The sequence below is a fragment of the Marmota monax genome, unplaced genomic scaffold (genome assembly GCF_021218885.2).
Source record: "Marmota monax isolate L192 unplaced genomic scaffold, Marmota_monax_Labrador192_F-V1.1 WCK01_AAM20220418_F8-fsc00103, whole genome shotgun sequence".
In the NCBI taxonomy this organism is placed as follows: Eukaryota; Metazoa; Chordata; class Mammalia; order Rodentia; family Sciuridae; genus Marmota; species Marmota monax.
Genome location: NW_026694286.1, coordinates 2,265,106 through 2,285,935, shown reverse-complemented (window position 1 = coordinate 2,285,935; position 20,830 = coordinate 2,265,106). Strand labels below are relative to the sequence as shown.

The 20,830-nt window shown below is 37.9% G+C and overlaps 1 protein-coding gene and 1 non-coding gene across 7 annotated transcripts in view; both read left to right on the top strand.

Annotated features, from left to right (window-relative positions):
- Dlgap1 (DLG associated protein 1) overlaps positions 1-20,830 on the top strand; it is a 912,507-nt gene that overhangs the window by 315,229 nt on the left and 576,448 nt on the right. The window lies entirely within an intron of this gene.
- On the top strand, positions 6,147-6,244 carry LOC124108943 (small nucleolar RNA U13). Its single transcript, XR_006856839.1, has one exon. It is a non-coding gene; the product is annotated as a small nucleolar RNA U13 (small nucleolar RNA).

Below are 20,830 nucleotides of genomic sequence, written 5' to 3'. Positions count from 1 at the left end.
TTCTAATAAATGTGTCTTATTAGACCCTTCCCATTTTCTTCTCTCCTTTTCTTCTGTATTTCTTTGTACAAGCTTTCATGGGTCTACCATGAACTTGATGTTGCACACGGTCCCTGTTGCAGAAGTATAGTTTCCTCTGCCTACATTTAACTTAGTAACATTTATCCTCCTTACTCCTTTCCTGCACCTGGGATACAGGAAGAAAACCAGCCCCAGGGCTGATCTCCCAGGTCACTGAAAGTCCCCTCACTACACCCTCCTTCGCACCAGCCACCTGCACAGGCTGGCACTTCTGACTTCAGTTTTCAATACATGTACTTATTAACTTTACCCTGATTGCAAAAGAGGGAAGGAAAACCGTAGGGATAAATGAAAGGGGAAGAGAGAGGAAGAAGAAGAGGAGGGAGACAGGAAACATTAGGAATGATTTGTTTTCTTGACTGAGTACTTTGAATTCAGAAGAAAAACCACCTTTGGAAAAGGGGGGTAGGGGAGAATCACTCTGCTATTTTCTGATTTCTTCTCTTGTCAAGAGGAATCTTCAGCCCTCCCTTTCTGCTTTGAGCATGGATCTCATTCTTACCTGTCTATCATTACTTTCCTGACATTGCAGATTTTATGATTACGAGTTACGTCTCAGTGATTCACATCAAGATTAAACGGCGGACAACAGTTATGAAAAGCCAAGAGTGATGTGAAATCCACCTTTTCCTACTGGCTTTCTGTCATGCCACTGATTAGACATAGAATCAGGTTGTCTGATTGTTTCCTGAAATTGAAGGCTTTAACTTTAGCCTTTTCTACCAGTGACGCCATCAGATGACCTGCAACAATTTAATTGGGCACTGTGATATATTTAGTAGGAGCTTGCTGCTCTTTTCAACGATTGCGAACATGAATGTCTGAACAAGTGGGAGCTGAATGTTACGGCTGTTTTTCAAATAACGGAGAGTTTTTAAAGGTCTCTTAATAAATAACATTATAATTAATCTTCATTAGTTATCCATCACGATAAATAGACATTTTCAAAATAGTGGTTTTGTTGAAGAGAATTTTTCAGTAAATGCCTAGCTGTAACTCAGCACACTGTCTTTTATTAACTTAGCCAGCCCCCTCTGCTGTTAAAAGCTTAGCGTTTGGTGGGGTATTTCTGTTTTGTTTTGTTTCATGTTCAATGGCTTTTGTTTTTTCAACTCAAAGAGATACTTAAAATTCAGTCTTTGCACCAAATAAAGAATAGGTGCGTATGTCAAGTCATTCAACCACTGAGAATATTTCTATAACCAGATGATGTCTCATTTCATAGGAAATCTTATCAAAAGCACAAGTTTCATCACATTGTGACTGAATTAAAATATGCAAAGAGAAAATTTCTAGGTTAATAAAGATCTACCCAAATCTTTTTGGGTAGATATGCCACTATTCAACACAGAACATAATTTTTTTTAAGTGTTCTTTTTTTTTGGGGGGGGGAGGTACTGAGGATGCAACCTAAGTCCTCACATCTGCCCCTCTACTGATGAGCTATATCTACCCAGCCCTAGTAGTACTTTTTCTTATTTAAAAAAAAAATGTGAGAGTTGGAAGTCTGGAGCCCTGGACAATAGCCCAGCTCTGTCAGGACCATCCTTATTAGCCTCACTGTATTTCCATATTATTGAGAACATTCCAGCCACTTTCTAGTGTGGACAAGGTGCTATTATAATTTCAATAGACTGGAAACAATGAAGCACTATTCAAATGCAAACCCAAGTGAGAGGGTATTGTTCTCCACTCTGCCCTACCCTATACAAAATATTGGTGGTTCTAATCTATAAAATACTAAGATAGATTTATTAGTATATAAAACATATATAAAAGTAATAGAAGATGTCATCTTTGTCATGAAATAATATATACCCAAAGGGAAGGTTTATTTGTTTTTGTAATAATACAAATAATACATTATTTGTATTATTTTAATAATTTATTATTTGTATTATTTTCATTATTTATCATTCAAGGGAAAGATGACTCCAGAGGAAGAGAAAGGATCACCTCAAATTCTCTCCCCAGCAAACATCCACTTACATGGAGAAAACAAAAAAATCAATCATCATTTAAAGGAAATTGTCCTATGGGCTGGGGATGTGGCTCCCCTGTCATGCGTGCGGCCCAGGTTCGATCCTCAGCACCACATACAAACAAAGAATGTTGTGTCCGCCGAAAACTAAAAAATAAAAATATTAAAATTCTCTCTCTCTCTCTCTCTCTCTCCCCTCTTAAAAAAAAAGGAAATTGTCCTAAAGATATAGAGCAAATAGATAAATACTCATTCAGTTCTTGAATCTCAGTTCTTAAATCTCATTAAGACAATAATATGTAGCACGTGAGCTGTGCCTTCTACTTCAGCCCCACACATGGGGAAACCAGCTAAGGCACACTCTTCCAGACAGAGGCTTCCAAGAACTGGAGCTCTTCCTGTCTTCCCCTGGTTCCCAAGTTGGGGCCACAGTGCCCCACTGGGAGGAAAGGAGGGATTGGCAATGCTCCCTTATATCTTTCAGCCCCATTCTGCAGCACCTTCATTCCAGGCAGGTTGACAAAGAGGTCCAAGACTCCTTTCCTCCAACTAACCCCATTTATGGGACAGAATCTCTACCACAGGCAGAAAGTCAAGAATACCAGGGCACTGATCACCCTCACCTCAGCTCACTGAAGCTGGGGTTTGACACCAGAAGTGGCAATCCAGGCAGAGGGAGGCCACATGCACACCTGCACTAGGCTATCCTTATAAGAAAAACAAGCACCTGACCTGCCCCTAGCCCTTGTGCACTGGAATAGAGGTTCTTCTGCCCAGGAAGAAAGGCAGGTCTCAAGGATGAAGAACTCCACAGCCCTGCCCAAGGGAGCTGACTTTATTTAGAACAGAGCATGGAGTATTCCAAGCCCAAGGGCATTGTCAAAAACAATGAACATCTTGGTGGAGAGCAACTGAGAAGGCCCTCATAGCTCCCTGATGGAAGCAGCAAAAAAAAAAAAAAAAAACAAACAGGCAGATCAGTCAGAAGTTTAACCAAGAGAACAATGGGAACAGACAGCCTAGAAGAGCGCTCCTGGGATCACACATGACCCTGGTTGTCGGAAGGTTATGTTGTGCTAGGCTATACTCACCCAGAAGCAATTTGAGCAAAATATGGGCGGACTTGCAAACCTCCCCAAACCACACAGAGTCAGCTGACACAGGGTAGAAGCTTCACCAGTACCAAAAACTGGCTGAACCATGAGCTTCTCTGATCCAGAGGTATCTCTTGGGAAGGCAGACCTACCAAAAATCATAACTACTTCTGCCACTGGAAAATTCTATATACATGCCTAAAACTGTACCTTCTCAAAAGTGACAAGAGAAGGAAATTCCAAGCTCATAGTCCCTGACAAAATGTGGAGGCAAACCTATGAACTATTTAAACTGAGATTGTTATAGGATTCATGCAGAGAGAGACTGGGGCATGCAATAGGAAACAGTGTTTATTTTTGTGTCAGCACTGGATTAGCGGACTATTATCCCAAGGCCAAGTCCCAAACACAGAGGCATCCCCTTATATATCTTTGCAAGCTCTTTGTCTCCTATATAAATCAATGCACATTTGATTTAGTATTCTCATGTTATAGAGTTGCAACATGATAGTGTCATGTATAAGCAAGTCACAACAAAGTCACAATAGATTTATGGCAGAGTTGGCATGCACACTAAGTGTGACACATAGCCTTTTCTTTATTCGAGAAGAACCCCTACCTCAAGATAGCAGCCTGCAAGCCATATATACATCCAAAGGTAAGGAGTTTAAGCAAAACCTATAACTAGTAAGTGTTTTATGCTGAGTCAGGGAAAAATCTCTAGGTAGGCAGTCTAAAAGACACAAACAAGAGGCTATATACTGTGGGAGAAATGCACTTCAAGTCACTAAATATGTAAACAAATTACTGAGAAAGGAACACTTCCAATAAACCTCTTGGAGTAGAGAAGGAGCAATCAGTAAGCAGAGTTGCTACAATTTATTATATAAAAATGTATCATTTTCAACAAAATAATGATAAGCCATACAAAAGACAGGAAAATGTGACCCTGTCATAGTTTGCTAGGGATGCCATTACAAGGAACTATGGACTGTGTGACATCATCAACAGGAATTTATTTTCTCAAAATTTCAAATGCTAAAAGTCCAAGACCAAGATGTCAGCAGAGCTGGTTTCTCCTAAGACCTCTTTCCTTAACTTGTAGATGGTCATCTTTCTGGGGAATCTTCACATGGTTTGGTGCATCTGTGCCTAATCTTTTCTTAGAAGAAGTCATGCTGGATTATAGCCCAAGCTAATGACTTCATTTTACCTCAGTTACCTCTTTAATGGCCCTATATCCAAATACAGTCATATTCTGAGGTTCTGAGGATTCGATTTTCAGCATCTGCATTGTGGGGTGACACAGTTCAGCCCATGGCAGACCCAGAAAAACAGAAGAAAGGCAGAAAATACAAAATGCTTTTGAGGGAGCCTAAATGGCTATCTCAACAAAGTCTTTGAAGCAATTATTATCAATATGCTCTATGAGCTACAAGAGATCATAAAAAATTAAAATGTCTCATAAAATAAAAAAATATATAAGTTTTAAGACTTATTTTAAAAGTACCAAATGTAAATTCTGGCCTTGGAAAATACAACATGAATGAAAGAATGACCAGAGCAACTCAACAGATTTGAACTAGCACAAAAAAAAAGCAGCAGTGGATTCGAAGACAGATCAGTAGAGATTATGTAATCACTTTGGAAAGAGAGGAGAAAAGACTATGGAATAATGATCTGTGCCTCAGAGAAATGTGGGACACCCTTCAGTGTACCAACTTAGGCATAATAGGAGTACCAGAAGAAGAGGACAGAGAAAAAGGAATAGGAATATATATATATATATATATATATATATATATATATATATATATATATATTCTTATTCAGGAAATATTTCAGGAAACAGTGCCTGAACAATTCCTCAATTTGGTGTGAAAAGGATTTATCTACACATTCAAGAAGCTCAATAAACTCCAAACAGAGAAATAGAAAGAAATCAGAGCTGGACACAGTGTAGTCAAAATTTTGAAAGACAGAAAAAAAAAATAGCAAGAAGTAAATGACTCATCACTTACAGGGGAGCTTAAGAAGATTAAGTTGACCTTTCTTTTTAAAAATAATGGAAGCCGTTAAGGACTGGATGATATATATAACATGCCCAAAGTAAAACCTATTGACCAAGAATCTAGCAAAATTATCCTTGAAAAAAGAAGGCAAATTTAAAACATCCCCGGATGCATATATTTTAAAAAGCTGTTTTTTGACCTGGCTTACAAGGAATGGTAATAAATAATTTGAACCCACATGAAAAAATAAAGAGTGCTAACAAAGTTAATTATGTACATAATTTGTATAGTTGATTACTTAACTCTCTTCTCTACACTGATTTTTTTTTTTGAAGGGGATATTGGGAATTGAACTCAGGGGCACTCAACCACTGAGTCACACCCCCAACCCTGTTTTGTATTTTATTTAGAGAAAGGGTCTCACTGAGTTGCTTAGCACCTTGTTTTTACTAAAGCTGGCTTTGAACTTGTGATCTTCCTGCCTCAGCCTCCGGAGCTGCTGGGATTACAGGTGTGTGTCACTGTGCCCAGCCTCTATACTGATTTTAAAAAGATATTGAATGAAAACATGTATTATTTAGTTCATATCAAAATTTAATCTACTTGTCAACAGCACAGAGAAGGTGGTTTACAAAGAAGAGATTTTATTGGAGGAAGAAAATGGAATCATGTGGTAGTTTGAATCCATAGGAATGAAGAGATCATAAATGGCATAGAAGAAGGTGAATGCAACAAACTCCAGAAATGTGTACTTACTCTCCTTTGTTTGTCTTTAAAAGATGTCGATTATATAAAATAATAACAATGTAGTTTTTGGCTTATAACATAGATAGCCTAATATAAATGACATTAATAGCACCCCGGAGGAATTTTGGTTTCCATGACCAACTTCAGGTGAGAGGGGAGGAGAGAAGGTTAGAGGGATCTTCTTGCTTTTGCTACTTTCTGACATTTCCTTAAACTTAAAACACTCAGTAGATCCTTTTATGGCTCAAAAGTGCAACAAATAGGTTTTCATGCCATTGCACGAGATGTGTCTCCCGCAAGCCTTGCTCCAGCACCTTAGAAATCTGCCCTAAACTTAGGGAAAAAATACTCAGCATGCTAAAATACCACATTTGGGGGGGAACATTTCCTGCACCACATTAATAGGTTTCTCAATTCACTGAGAGTAATAAAACAAATAAACAAACAAAAAGACTTTTGGTCAGACATAAAGCAGGAAAAAGAAAAATCTAGAAAGAGAATCAAACACATGAACACTGCAAGGAATCTTTAAAAAACTGGAAAATGGATGAACAGTCAATCTGTGTTGAAAAACAGGAGAAATGAAACATTCATTGCACAGGTTATGATCTTAAAACGAGAGAAATGCCTACATCTTTTTTAACAGCTTCACTGAAAAATGTTCACATCCCACATCTAAATAGAGTTCCCACATTTAAAGTGTCCAATTCAGTGGTTTTTACTATATGCCTTCACAGTGTTGTGCAGCCATCAACACAATTTAAAATTCATTCCCCAGGAGAAAGGCACTGAAATCTCCTTTTTTTATCAAGGTGAAGTAGAAAGCATCATAATCCATTAGGGGTCATGGGGAGCAAGTTAGATCAGAAAATGAAAGGGGGGGGGAGTGGATATGATGTCTGTTTTCTCTGTTGATTGCATGGGACATTGTGCTTCTACTAGAAGGAGGCAGACATCTTCGAAAAGGTTTTCCCTGGTAAATTTGGCTTGTGGAAAATTCACCGTGTGATTCCATTTAAGCCTAATGGGAGCGTCAGGGCTTATAAAGAGGCAGAATTGTGAATTACATTCCTCACCACAGTGTTCTCCCTGTCCTTTCCAAAGGGTTCATGCTGAACCTGAATTTAAACACAGTGTGTGTTTTGCTTCAGCCGAGGCCATTGTAATCAAGCGAGGCTGTGCTTTAGCTGGGCAATTTTAAAACAAATAGTTTCATTGGGGAGGCTTTTCATAAGATCTGAATGGGTTTTCTTTGATTTTTATTCCTAACTTGCAGAGACCAAAGTGTTAAAGACAATCTAATGCATTTTACTTTAAAATGACCAGAAGGGGACTAGAACGTTGATAGACAGCATACTGTTATAAGAAAATGCACAAATCATTTCTAGGAGTCATAAACTCTGAATTGATCTACAGATTGACTAAAACGTGGATGGTAGCCAGGATTCATACTGTATCTGGCTTTCTTCTCCCTCACCCCTGTCCCAGTTTGGGTGTATCTGAAAGTCTTTACACTGGACACATGCAGTACTCATTAGATTGTATTGATCTAATGTTGAAAGCATTGGTAAACATCCATTGTCAAAAATTCGATTTTTCTAAAGAAACCAGGGAAAACAGCTTTTGGTTTTGGTTCTTGTATGTGAAGACAAGCAGCAGTTCGAAGTCTGATCCTCTTTTCCCTCTGCCGGCTAAAGAGAAGTACTACTGGCACTTTGTAGCATTTTTATTTTTTTATTTTTTTGGCAAATCTGGGAGCACATTTTCTGCCTTGCATAATTAAAACAGCTGAATGAAATGCAGTGATCAATCTTCAAATTTCCAAAGAGAAATTAAATTTTTTCTACCCACTCCTCTTTCTGGCCTTTTCCTCTACCCACAAAATGTGAGAAGGTGATACCCACTGGAATTGAGGACGTGGCAGCTATTGAGGTACCCACGTAGTGAATGCAAAAGGAATGAATTTCAAGGAAGGAAGTGCTGTGTAAGGGAAGTTGTCCAGAAGAGTTTAGTATCCCATATTAGTGATTTCACACTATGCATTATGGTTTGGATCTTAAACACCCTCCCCAAAGATCTGATAAAGGCTTGATTGACAGATTGTGTGCTATTGGTAAGTGGTGGGACCTTTGGAAGGAAGGATCTAGTGGAAGGAACTTAGGAGGTCATTGGGGGAATGCCCTTGAAAGAGATATTAGGACCCTGGCCCCTTCCGATCTTTCTCTTTGCCTCCCTGCTGCCATGAAGTGAGGAGCTTTGACCCAAAGCAAAGGAGCTGACTGACCATGGACTGAAACCTCAAAACTGTGACCCCAAATAAATCTTTCCTCTTTACAAGTTGATTATCTCAGGTATTTTGTCACAGTAACAGAAAGCTGACCAACCCAGTAGGTATCATGGCACCGAATATGCTGTTTTTTAGTCGTTGTCCTCTGAGTTGAGGAGATGGGAACATGTCACTTCTTCCCATCATGTATTGTCTCTCAGCTAGAGAAAGTAACTAACTGCTACTTGTTTAAAGAAAAATAAAAAATATTTTGTTTTAACTTCAGCAATTTCTTGTTTGGCTACTGCTTGGGTTAGTGAGCTTTCTGTTGCTTATTTATTATCAGAAAAACAACTTAGAAAAGACTTATTTTGCTCAACTTTTCAGAGGTTTCAATCCATGTTGGCTTAGTTCCATTGTTGAGGCCTGTAAAGAGAAAGCACTTCATGTTAGAAAATTCATGGCAGAGTCAATCACCTCATGGTGGCCAGAAAGCAAAACCAGAAAAAGAGGGGAGCCCAGGGTCCCGGTGTCCTCTTAAAGTCACAATCCCAGTGACATCACTTACATCCACTAGTCCTCACCTCCTAAAGGTCCTCTACCATTTCCGAATAGTCCCATAGGCTGGTGACCAAGCCTTTAGTTTATAGCCTTTGGGGGACATTTCAGATCCCAACCATAATGCTTGAGAGCTATTTCTGGGCACTTGAGATGAGAATGTTCTAAATCATCCTGCTCTTTTGAAATATGCTACACATTAGAATGTGAACCAAAGGAAGAGGATCAGACAAACCTAATAGGGTGGTGTTAAAATAATTGTGGGAACTGTAAAAATTAGCAATTCATGTTTTTGGGTTTTTTTGGTTTTGTTTGTTAGCTAGAAAAGGGAAGAACATTGGTTCAGTTGCCAAGACCAACATCTTATTATTTTATTCTTTTTTTTTTTTTCGTACATATTCTGGAACCAAGGGAGAGAGACAGATAAAAATGAAACATGATGCCATATGTAATCTCCAATCTAAAATCAGAACTTATAAGAAAAAGAATTATCAGAAAAATAAGTGTCTATGAAGACTTTTCAAAAATAGAAAGGCATGAGGCAGAAATGATCAAAACAGATAAATAAATAATAGTGGAGTAGGAACAAATAAAAAAATAAAAACCTGATTCCTTGAATTGACCAGTGAAATTGACAATCTCTTGACAAGGCTGATCAAGGAGGAAAAAAATAAATGGTCCAAGTAAGTAGTGTTAGTATTAAAAAGGGGGGCATAATTACAGATAAGGGGGAACTTGAGTAATAGGCAAGTTGAAAAATTCTAGGTGCAATTATTAGCTTTTAAAAATACAAACATTACCAAAATTGCTTAAATGAACAGAAAATTTTAAGAGAACAATAATAAGAGAGTCAGTTAGGTAGTCAAAAAACATCTATAGGCATGAGAGTCAAAAAAATTTATAAGTGATTTCTACTAAACCTTTAAAAAAACAAACAATTTTTAAATTATAAAAATCCTACATCCAGATAATACAAAAAGATTGCAAATAACTAATCAGCAAACACTGATACCAAATTAAATGAGAGATTATACCCACAGAAGAAAAACTGTAAGCCAATCTCACTTACAAATATGGAAACAAAATTCCTAGATAAACCAATAGTAATTAAAATACAGCAACGCCTCTACAGAATTAAATGTGTGGACTAATTGCCACTTATAGTAACTGTGTAAATCAGTTCGGTTGAGGAAATCCATTAATGTTATTATCTATGTTAACAGAGGAAGAAAACATATGATTATATTCTGAAAAGAGCATTTAATAAAATACAAACCCATTGCTGAATTTTGAAAAAATAGCAAGCAATAGAGGAAATTTCTTCTAACTTGCTGTTATAGCAAGCATTATAATGATAAGACATTAACTAAATATCAACAAAAATGTGAACAAGAGGTGGTTATCTGACATCTCAGCTATTTTTCAATTCCGTAGAATTCCTAGCCAAGGCAATTAAATCCAAAACATGTAGTTGGTGACAGGAGCACATTGTTATTATTTAAGATAATTGCATTGACTATCTAGAATCAAAGATGAACAGCTAATTATTAGAACTAATGAAAGATTAAATGAGTCTAAAAACAAAATGCCAAAACCATGTTGGTCAGAATAGAAATCAATAAGCAAAAATAAAGGGTTTTTCTACACCCACAACTCATGAGTAACCCTCTTTATCAAAATAATCAATATCATAAAATTCCTAGGAACAGCTATACAGAAATATAAAACTTACTGAAGACAACTACTAAACTTTTATGAAATGCATAAAGGCCCTGAGTAAATAGAAACATATGTCAATCTTCTGAAAAGAAAAGCTCTGTTTTTAGAAAACCAGTTGTTCTCAAGTTATTCCATAAATTTAATACAACCTCAATCAAACGGCCAGAAGGAGCTTTCATCAGTTCTATAATGTTGACCTAAAAATGCATATGAAAGGACAAATGTGCAACTCAAAGAAATTTAGAGGCCGAAAAGGGAGGCACAGCATGGAGGTCAAGACAGTCCCCTGGGGCCACACCCCACCAAGTGCCTCTGCTCATTGGGTAAGAATTGTCAATCAATTCATAAGGTGGTTAGGAATCGAAATGCAATGCCCTGCACTGGTGGAAAAGCAGAGTAGAGACTACTGCATGGGCTTCCCCTGGAATTTCTTCCCTGAAATTTCGTACACCCACCAGGTGAGAGGGCAGAACACCTGAGCAGAGTAGGCACCTCCTATGGAGCAGGAGGTCAGGTCAGGGCACTCAACCCCGGGAGGAAGCAGAAAGTGATTCTGCAGGTCCCAGAGACAGAAGGCAAGAACATCATTTTCTCAATCAAATCACTTCCCTTTCAAATCACTTCCATTTCAGGGAAAAGGGCGAGTTGGTATATGGAAAGAGGAGAGGGAAATCCCCTCTAAGAAGTATGGAGCTAAATGCAAGAGTTTCTCCTACACAAAACAGGTTGAACCCCACCCCACTTCCACCTCCACATCTGAAGCACTTGGGACTTAGAAGAGTTTGGATTTTAGATTAGTGTTTTTTTTTTTTTTGGAATATTTGCAAATGCATAATGAAGTATTTTGGAGATGGAACCCAAGTCTAAGCACAGAGTTCATTTATGTGTCACATACATCTTACAAGCGTAGCCTGAAGGTAATTTTACTTTTCACTTCATTTTTAGTGCATCTGTATTTTGACTGTACCTGTCATGTGAGGTCAGATGTGGAATTTGTGTCATTGGCAAGGGAGTCTTTTGGTTTACTGTATTGGTAGTATTTTTTTGACACCAGTAGCATATTTAATTATAACTTTTTTGTGTTAGAATTCAGTTAATATGTTGAAAACAGAGAATTCAGATGAGAATAGACTTAGAGAGGACAGAACATAAAATCTCAACCCCAAGGCTGGTCTCACCAGTGTGGAGCTTGGAGCAGTTCCCAGCACAGAGATACCAAATGCGGATAGGACAGAACCATGAGGCAGTTAGCATTAACTTGTGAGGAAATGAGTGAAGGACCACTGGGAATAGGGAGCTGCTCTCTATATATAGCAGATGAATTCTGCTATCCATCTAGACTTGGAAAGGAATAAGGAAAATATGGAACCCAAAGAACGGCAGCAAGTACACTTAGAGTGCTTTCCTAAGCTGCCAAAGGATGATCTGGTGGTGAACATAAACACAAGTCAATTGTATTAGAAAGAACCACCAGCAGCAATGACTTGTCTTCTTGCTGGTCTTGCCCTTCATGGACTCAAAGCACTCCATGTCTTCCATGACACCCCTGCTCTCATTAACCTTCCCAAAGACCACACATAGTTACCATCCATCCACTCCGTCTTGATAATACAGATGAAACACTGGGGACTGTTTGTGTTTGGTCCACATTTGCCATAGACAATTTGCCGTGCTTTGTAGGCTTCTGGATGGAGTCCTCATCATCAAAATTCTCCCTGTAGATGGACTTGCCACCGATGCAATTATGGCATGTGACTTCACCATCCTAACACATAAATCCGGGAATAATTCTGTGAAAGCAGAAGTCCTTATCACCAAGTCCTCTCTCTCTAGTGCTCAGAGCACAGAAGCATTCTACTATTTTTGGCATTTTCTTTGCAAATAGCTCCAAGGGGACACAACCAATGAATCACTATCAGTGGTAATGTCAAAGAACATGGTGGGGTGGACCATGGCTGGCAGCAGGCAATTGCAGTTGACAGGGCATCTGCAAAAAAGCTCTTTTTAGGTTCTTAATAATGCAGCTCCTGTCATAAATACATGCATGCATACATACATGCATAAAAAATAATGCAGCTCCATGGGCCAGCAGTACTGTAGCTCAGTGACAGAGTTCTCACCTAGCATGTGCAAGATTTCATCCCCAGCACCACACACACACACACATACACACACACACAATTCAAAAGGAAAGAAAAGAACAGAGCTGCCGACAGTTGTACAATTACTCACCTAAGAAGGCCAATTTACAGCTCGGGTTCCTCTAATTCCTTATCCCTTCTTTTGATCTTCTCCATTCTTGCTGCTATTGATTGAATCATTGAGAAGATTCGATTGTCCTCCAGCTTATAAGTACTTGAGAACATGCGAGCTTGCTTATTTTTCTTTTTTTTTTTTCGTGAATGTATTCATTTGCTCTTTTACTTCAAGAAATGGCAAGTTCACCAAAAAAATAATAATAATAAATAATAATGGGTTATAATAGAATTGCCTCTTACTTCCACAAATAGACTTTTATTTGCCCCATTAAGAAGTTAAAAAAGCTTTTTAATCTATATAGCAAAAAGATCAACTTCTCTGGTATTAAAAACACATTAAAACATTTTCACCCACCACATTAACAAAGAGTTTTTGAAATACCAAATGATACTAAATGCCAGGTGAAGTGATAGAACCAGTACTCTGTCATTACTGACAGAGTATCAGAAAACAGTGCAGCGATAACCCATAATGTTGGCCTAAACATTAGTCAGCAATTCCTCAAATGTGATCTATATGAAGAAAAACATCTTAATTTAAGACTGAATGCACATACATCAACGTGTCTGCTATCTGTGGATAATTTTCTTTCCTTTACACTTTTGCAGTTTCCAAATTTTCAGTTGTGAACATGACTTACTTTTATGATGGGAGGAAGTCATCTTTACTTTTAAAAGAGAGGAAGATCATGGACCAGAGTATCAGGCCGATCTAAATTCAAAGCTGCCGATCATATTTTGTGACTTTGGGGAAATCACTTCATCACTGAGGCCTGTCACACTGAGTGGCTGTAAAAATTAAGTGCATAAATGTTATGTTGCTCGACTGAGAGTAGCACATCAGTGCTGATTCTGTGTGTGTGTGTGTGTGTGTGTGTGTGTGTGTGTGTGTTTGTCCTGACTTCTCATTTCAAGTTCTAGGGTCCCTGGAGCAGCTGTGGTATTAAAGTAATATAATAGGTCAAGACTTTGTTAAAACTTTTATCAATGTGCCAATTACCATGTAAGTACTTTATGTTGTTTCATTCTTACTGTAAATTGAGAAGATGGAGAGCACAGCTGGAGGAGTTGAAGTTATTTGTGTGAAATCACAGAGGTTGGCAGCTTAAAGAAACAAGATGCAAATCCAAAAGCTGGGCTGATGTCAAATCTAGTGCTCTTGGGGGATCTAGGGATTCGAACAATTGAATACATTGAGATTTCTCCACTTGGGATATTGGATAATTTACTTTAACCTCTTTGAACTTTGAAGGATGTCTAGAGATCTCAAAAAATAATAATAATGACTATAAAGGGGATTTATAAAGCATACATTGCTACCCAAAGACCTGCCATCTGTTGGATATGTATTCTTAAACCTCCGATCTTCCTGCAAACCCAGTTTTCCTAATATTGCATTAATTCTGTTCTCTCTGTTCTTGTTCCCCTACTATCCCTAAGATTTCTTCCTCTATTTTCTATATTTGGGTAGTTTTAATGACTTTCTAGGATTCAGATGTTTGAGGTAGCTGAAGCTGTTCCTTCTTCCTTTGACCCCACTTCATCTCTTGTCCTGTTGGCTCCTTCACGCATCTTTGTTCCTCCTTTCTCTCCCATCCCCTGTGCTGCAGCTGCAGTCCTGTCCCAGTCACTGCAGCCTGCACTAGGGAAAGATTCACCTCTCCTGTCTTACCAACTGCGTTCTCTCCTTGGATGTCAAAGCCTTTTCTTTTATTTCCATATCACTCAGTGGCATAACAATTATTTTTTATTGATTTATACTATGAAGATAATTTATCTTGTTCCTATATCTTAAGTAATTACCCATATATTCTGTTTTTTTTTTTTCCTAAAAGCCACTATTTAGATAATGGGATTCTTATGTTTTTGTTTCACTTTGACTCCCAATTTAAAATCTGCAGCCATCAATTGTATATTGAGCTATAGAAAGGATGCTAAATGTTTTTTTTGTTTGTTTGTCTGCTTGTTTTTTGTTTTTGTTTTTGTTTTTGTTTTTTGGTGGTGGGGAGGGCTACTGGGGATTGAACTCAGGGGCACTCAATCACTGAGCCACATCCCCAGCCCTATTTTGTATTTTATTTAGGGACAGGGTCTCACTGAGTTGCTTAGCACCTTGCTTTTGCTGAGGCTGGCTTTGAACTCATGATCCTTCTGGCCTCAGCCTCTGCCCCCTTCCCTGCCACCTGCTGGGATTATAGGCTCCAACACACCCAGCAGTTACAGGACTAATAACATTCTCCCTTGTAGAAAAACATCCCATTGTATTTGTTGACATTCAACAGTTTATAACATCTTGAGAATAAGTATATCTATCTGAATGTTTTTGTCAAAACATTTAAAACTTTCATTTTTAAGTTAGTTCTGCTGTATGGTGCATCAAAAGTATAAACAATAATATTATGCACTCTTCTCCTTAACTAGGGCTTATCTATATTGGTTATAACAACAATAACTATATGTTGAGTTCCCGTCACATGAAAGGCTCACTGCTGAAACTTCAGAGAATATATACCATTAAGTTTAAATGCTGCCTGTGAGAAATCTGGATAAATCTGGAGTCAGGGAAGGAAGAATGGAGAGTGGCTACACAGACTATGCAAATTTCTGCAGCTCTTAGTACTGAAGAACTCCTAACACACTCAGGAGCATTTCACAGGCCAAGAGATCACATTGGTTGGAACAGTTATGATTGACATCCTGGAGAAGGTAGGATTAAGATAGGATGTGATGGATATAAACAGAGAAGACGGGGAGTATTGGGGGCAGTTACAACAACTCAGCAGCAGGAAAGAAGATAACAGTGATAACTTGAGAACTAGAATACTAACAAGGGTACAAAGGAGCATTACATAATGACAAAATTATTGAAGAATTTACAGTCTAAGTATGTATGAACCTAACAACAGACCTTCAAAATACATGGGGCAAAGACTAGTAGAATTGAATGTTGATATAAACAAATCCACAATTATATTTGGAAACTGCAACACTTCTCTCTCAGTAATTAATAGAACAAGTAGACAGAAAGTCAGTAACGGTTTAGAAGAATCCAGCAATACCAGTAGCTGACTTGACCTGATAGTTTTAGAACTTTCAACTCAACGGTAGTAGAATATACATTTTTCTAAATGCACATGAAACATTCATCAAGATAGATCATATTGTAGGTCATTAAATAAATGTCAACAAATTACATAGAATTGAGAACATACCAAGTATATTTTCTGATCACAATGGAATTAAGTCAGATTTTTTAAAAAAACATATAGATAGAAAAATCCCCAATATTTAAAATTAAACATCACACTGCTTAGTAACCCATGGGTTAAAGAAAAGTCAAAATAAAATTTTACAATCATTAGGAGTGGAATGAAAATGAAAACACCAGCTAGGGAAGGTGGCACATGCCTGTAATCCCGGCAACTTGGGAGGCTGAGGCAGGAGGATTGCAAGTTCGAGTCCAGCCTCAGCAAATTAACAAGGCCCAGAGAACTGAGTGGCAGCCTGTCTCAAAAAAACTAAGAGAGTTGGGGATATAGCTCAGTAGTAAAGTGCCCTTGAGCTCAGTGATAAAGTGCCCTTGGGTTGGATCCACAGTACAAAAAAAAGAGAAAAAAAAATTTAAACACAACATAGCAAAACTGTGTGACACAATGAAAGCAGTACTTGTAGGAAAATTTTAGCATTAAATGCTTATATTAATAAAGTGATTATGTTATTAGCTTAATAAGTTAATTAGCAACAATGTTGTCTTTATTTAGTTCTCAGAGAGCAGTTTGTAGTTTTGTTCATTTTTTGTTATTTGATCTTTACATAAAGAGACAAAGACAAAAGAGAAACTGAATGATCCAGTCTAAACCAGATTTAGCAGATGGCAAACTAAACCTAATCTCAAATTCAGGGATCTTTACAATGCCCTCCCAGCCTTCTTTTTTATCAAGTCCTGATCCAACAGCTTCTTCACAGATTTCTCCCACACTGTTCCCAGGCCTAACGTGTATCAGTAACTCAGATTGTCCCCAGCAGCAAGATAGAATTGAGCATCCTACAGTCTCCACTTTTTAAATACATAAAAAGGAATTATTTGGCACAAATGACCTTTTCTGCCCAGCTTAAGTTCCATTGAAGTTACCAAATTATGAAATCAAATCAACTTGATAGCAAATCAATGATCACTTTCAAAAGAACTCTCCAATGTTAAGCAAAGTAGAGATAATGGGGAATTCAAGAGAAGGAAAATAGAAATATGTCTGCAAAGTTGAAGGTAGAGAGAGTTCAGGTCAAAGAAAAATACAGGACTGTAGTTTCAGATTATTTGGCTGGAACAGAGAAATACCTTCTGAGGTTATGTGAGGAAATCACTTTGTGTTAAAAGTGAAAAACACATTTTGTTTTCTTTTGGGACAGAGACTGAGATCAAGCAGGTCGAGTTGCCAACAAGACACCCTGGGATTTGAAAAACTACATCAAAGAAACACAGCCTTGTAAAGTTTGTAAAACAGATATTGACCGTTGGAAACATTCTTTCAAATGATATCTATGTGTCATTCGATCTATTTCTAAAAATACTGAGTGACAACTCTACATCTTGACCCAGGTATAAAAAAAATGAATAGCCTTGTCCTAAACACCAAAGAAGTTTCTGCCATGGTAAGAAAGGGATGGTTTCTTACAAAGCAAACTTCTGACTTAAGCTGGTTTTGCTGAATTAAACAAACGAAACAGATTTTTCAATGAAAATACAGCCTCTAATTAGCATGTAAGTGAATCGGATACTGATGCATATAATCACTGCTTGGGGGAAATAATCAAACCTCATGACCGCCCACATTTTTTTTTTCTGTCTTAGTGACTTGTCTGGGCAGTAAATAATTAGCTTCTTGATTTTTAAAGAGGCTGACATTTGGAAAGATTCTGCAAATAGTATTTTCCCTCTCCCTTTTCATGGACCCTGTTTAATTCTACCATTCAGTTTTACCGAGACTGCCTGGTTTGCCTCAGTAATTTTCTTATGAAATATATAGAACAATATAGAATGATCTGATCTATTTGAATGTCCTGTAAATATCAAACACCTTTCTGATTCATAGACTTATAATCTTCCGTTGTGAGACTGTGATGCATTCCCACTTAACCATTCGACCAGGTTGAGGCCTTCACCTTACCCATGTTCACTTTTTAGAGTCAATTAGAAAAAGCAGATTTCAAAAGGAGATGAAAGGGAAAAAAAAGATTTTCCTCAAGTGCCTTAGTGTTCCTGGCTGGTTGTGAAAGTAACTCAAAAAGATTAACTTGGAGAAAAGCATATGAATTAATTTAATAAATTTTCATATTACAAGGGAATCATCATAAGGAAATTAGGCCCACATATATGGGCAACCTCATGTATCTTCATGCTGAGTTTGATGATAGTTGTGGAGAATGATCTGAAAAGGAGGACATGACCTAATAATCATCAGTCAGTGATGGACAGGTGCTTATCAAGGACTGTTTCTTCAAATTATGCTCCGTAACCTTCAAAGATAAGAATGTTCCTATCCTCTGGGAATAGGGTGGAAATCTTTCACAGGAAGGTCATATGACCCCATATGAGGGAAGAAAAGTGGGAAAAGGTCAAAGAGACCGTCCTCCTTCTTCTGTTTTCTCAGTTTCCTTCAGTATAAAGAACTCGTTATGCCAAAGTGCCATATTTTCGGGTGATGTGTTCTGAATCACTCCAAGAATAAATTTAAATTTTGAATAATGGAAAGTCATTAAACAAATTATAATAGTCTATTTTCCATTAAATAAATCCTTAAAATAAAATAAATTTAGAGGCCAGGGCTGTAGCATAGTGGTAGAATGCTTGCCTAACATGCCCAAGGTCCTGGATTTATTTCCCAGAATCAAAGGAAGGAAAAAAATCTGGGGCACGGGGGTAAAAAAGGAGTCCACAGGGTTCAAATTCAAGTCATGAATGCTGATACAAGATGGACAGATGCATGGATGGATGAATAGATATCAGCAGAAATAAAAATACACAAAATGCATATAAATATATACCTATACATATGTAAATATATAAAGAAAAAATATTGTAAATAATGTATATCAAAATATTTTCTCCAATGGGTTAATTATGTGTAAACTTTATTTTATACTTCACAAGGGTGCCGTGTTTCTGTTCTCGCGACTAAAAGGCTCAGGGGTCACTCCAGTTAAACTGGGCTAACTGGGCTGTGCAAAATAACCACACAAGAGACACAAATACCTTTTTTTGGGGGGGTCGCTGTGACGGCTCCTCTGACCTTAAGGGTCCTCAGGAAGAGAGAGCGAGAGCACGCGCTGACCCCTTTTATTGAGGAGAAGCTATTCAAATGAGGCAAGGGGTCAGGTTTTAGGGGGCTGAGTCTATCTTCATGATGTCCACTGTCAGCAGGTTGACTGACACCTGGGTAGGCCACACCCAAGGGCACGGTAAGAGAAGGGGACACATCCAAGGCACTTCTATGGAAGATTATATCCTAAATAGGGCAAGGGGTTATATTACAAAGGAACAGGTGAGCATAGCTTCACCCATGGGGCTGTAGCAAGACACACCCATGCATGAGACACCGACCCTTGGACCCAAGAAGGGTGGAGAAAGCTCTGCCACATTTCTGTGACTGAGCGCCTCAGTACCCAGCCGGGGAGTGTAACCCAGTCACTTGTAAGGTTGGTCTTCCACACAAGGGAATATTTATTACTTTTTTTTTCATTCCAGTAATGGGGATTAAAACCAGGGGTGTTCTACATTTATTACTTTTATGATCAAGAAAGGGACATATAATTTGTTAAATAACTCTATTTATTTATTTATTTATAAATGTGGCACTGAGGATCAAACCTAAGGCCTTATGCATGCTAAGCAAGCGCTCTACCACTGAGCTACAATCTTAGCCTGGACATATACTTTTAATAGCAAGTGAAAGAAGAGCATCTAGTAGAGCTGCTGTGTCCATAATTTAACCAGAAATTACAACAAAATGTTATGAAACAAAGCAAAATTAGAACAAAGTCACTCAGAAACATAAGCAAAAATTTATGAGATCAAACCCTTATTAGTACATACATTCTTATAAACATTTACATGGAAATATTTCAAGCATTCCTTCCCTGAGCAGTTTTATATTTTACCCCCACTGACGTTAGGAATTCCATGTCCATTTATCTCACAATGACTAGAAATTCTTGAGAATTTCTGACTTCAAGCTCCAAATGTTTGGGGGATCCTAACCTGAAGCATCCCATGTCAATAAAGTCAACCGTAAAATTGGCAAGGTGTTATGCAAAATGAAAACCTACACCCTGTTGCTCAAAAATTATTAAGAATTTTAAGGTGGCTACAGCAGAGGTGAATCAAGCACAGGGCTCTGAGAGACTGCACAGGTCTCCCATTCCTGGAAGAGACCATGTGCTTTAGAGCAAGGCAGACCTCAGTTGCAATCTTGTTCTGACACCAGCTGCCTGACTTTCCCAACTTATTCATTCTGTCAGAGCCTCAGTTACCTCATCTACAAATATGGACACAAGTTATATGAGTCTTTCATGAACTGGTTAAGTAATAAATGCAAAAGATATGCCTGCAACACAGTGCTCAATATATTATAGTCTCTTTCCCCTTCCCTAAACATGCATTTCCTCCATTGTACCCAAAGATGGAAAACAAGAAAGCAGCCATCTTGAAAATCCCACTTAATTCCTTACTTTACATTTTCCTTTATTTATGTTTTATTTATTTTTTCACAGTGCTGGGGATTGAACCCAAGACCTTGTGCATGTGAGGCAAATCCTGTACCTCTGAGTTACATCTCCAGTCCTGCATTTTTTTTTACTCTAAACAATTCCAGTTACCATTAATAAGATTTCATTAAGAGCCACAGTGTGGCACAGTGAAATAGGATTTAAAATTAAATCCTGATTCCCCAAAAACAAATTTTTATAGAGGAAAGTACTACAATGTGTGTATTTTTAGGTATAAAGAGAAACTCAGAATCTATTGTTCCCTCACTTCACATTCCTGGTAAATAAGGAATAGCTCTTTCACAAGATGCCATGAAGCATTTTTAATGGAACAAAATTGAATTTGAAATTTT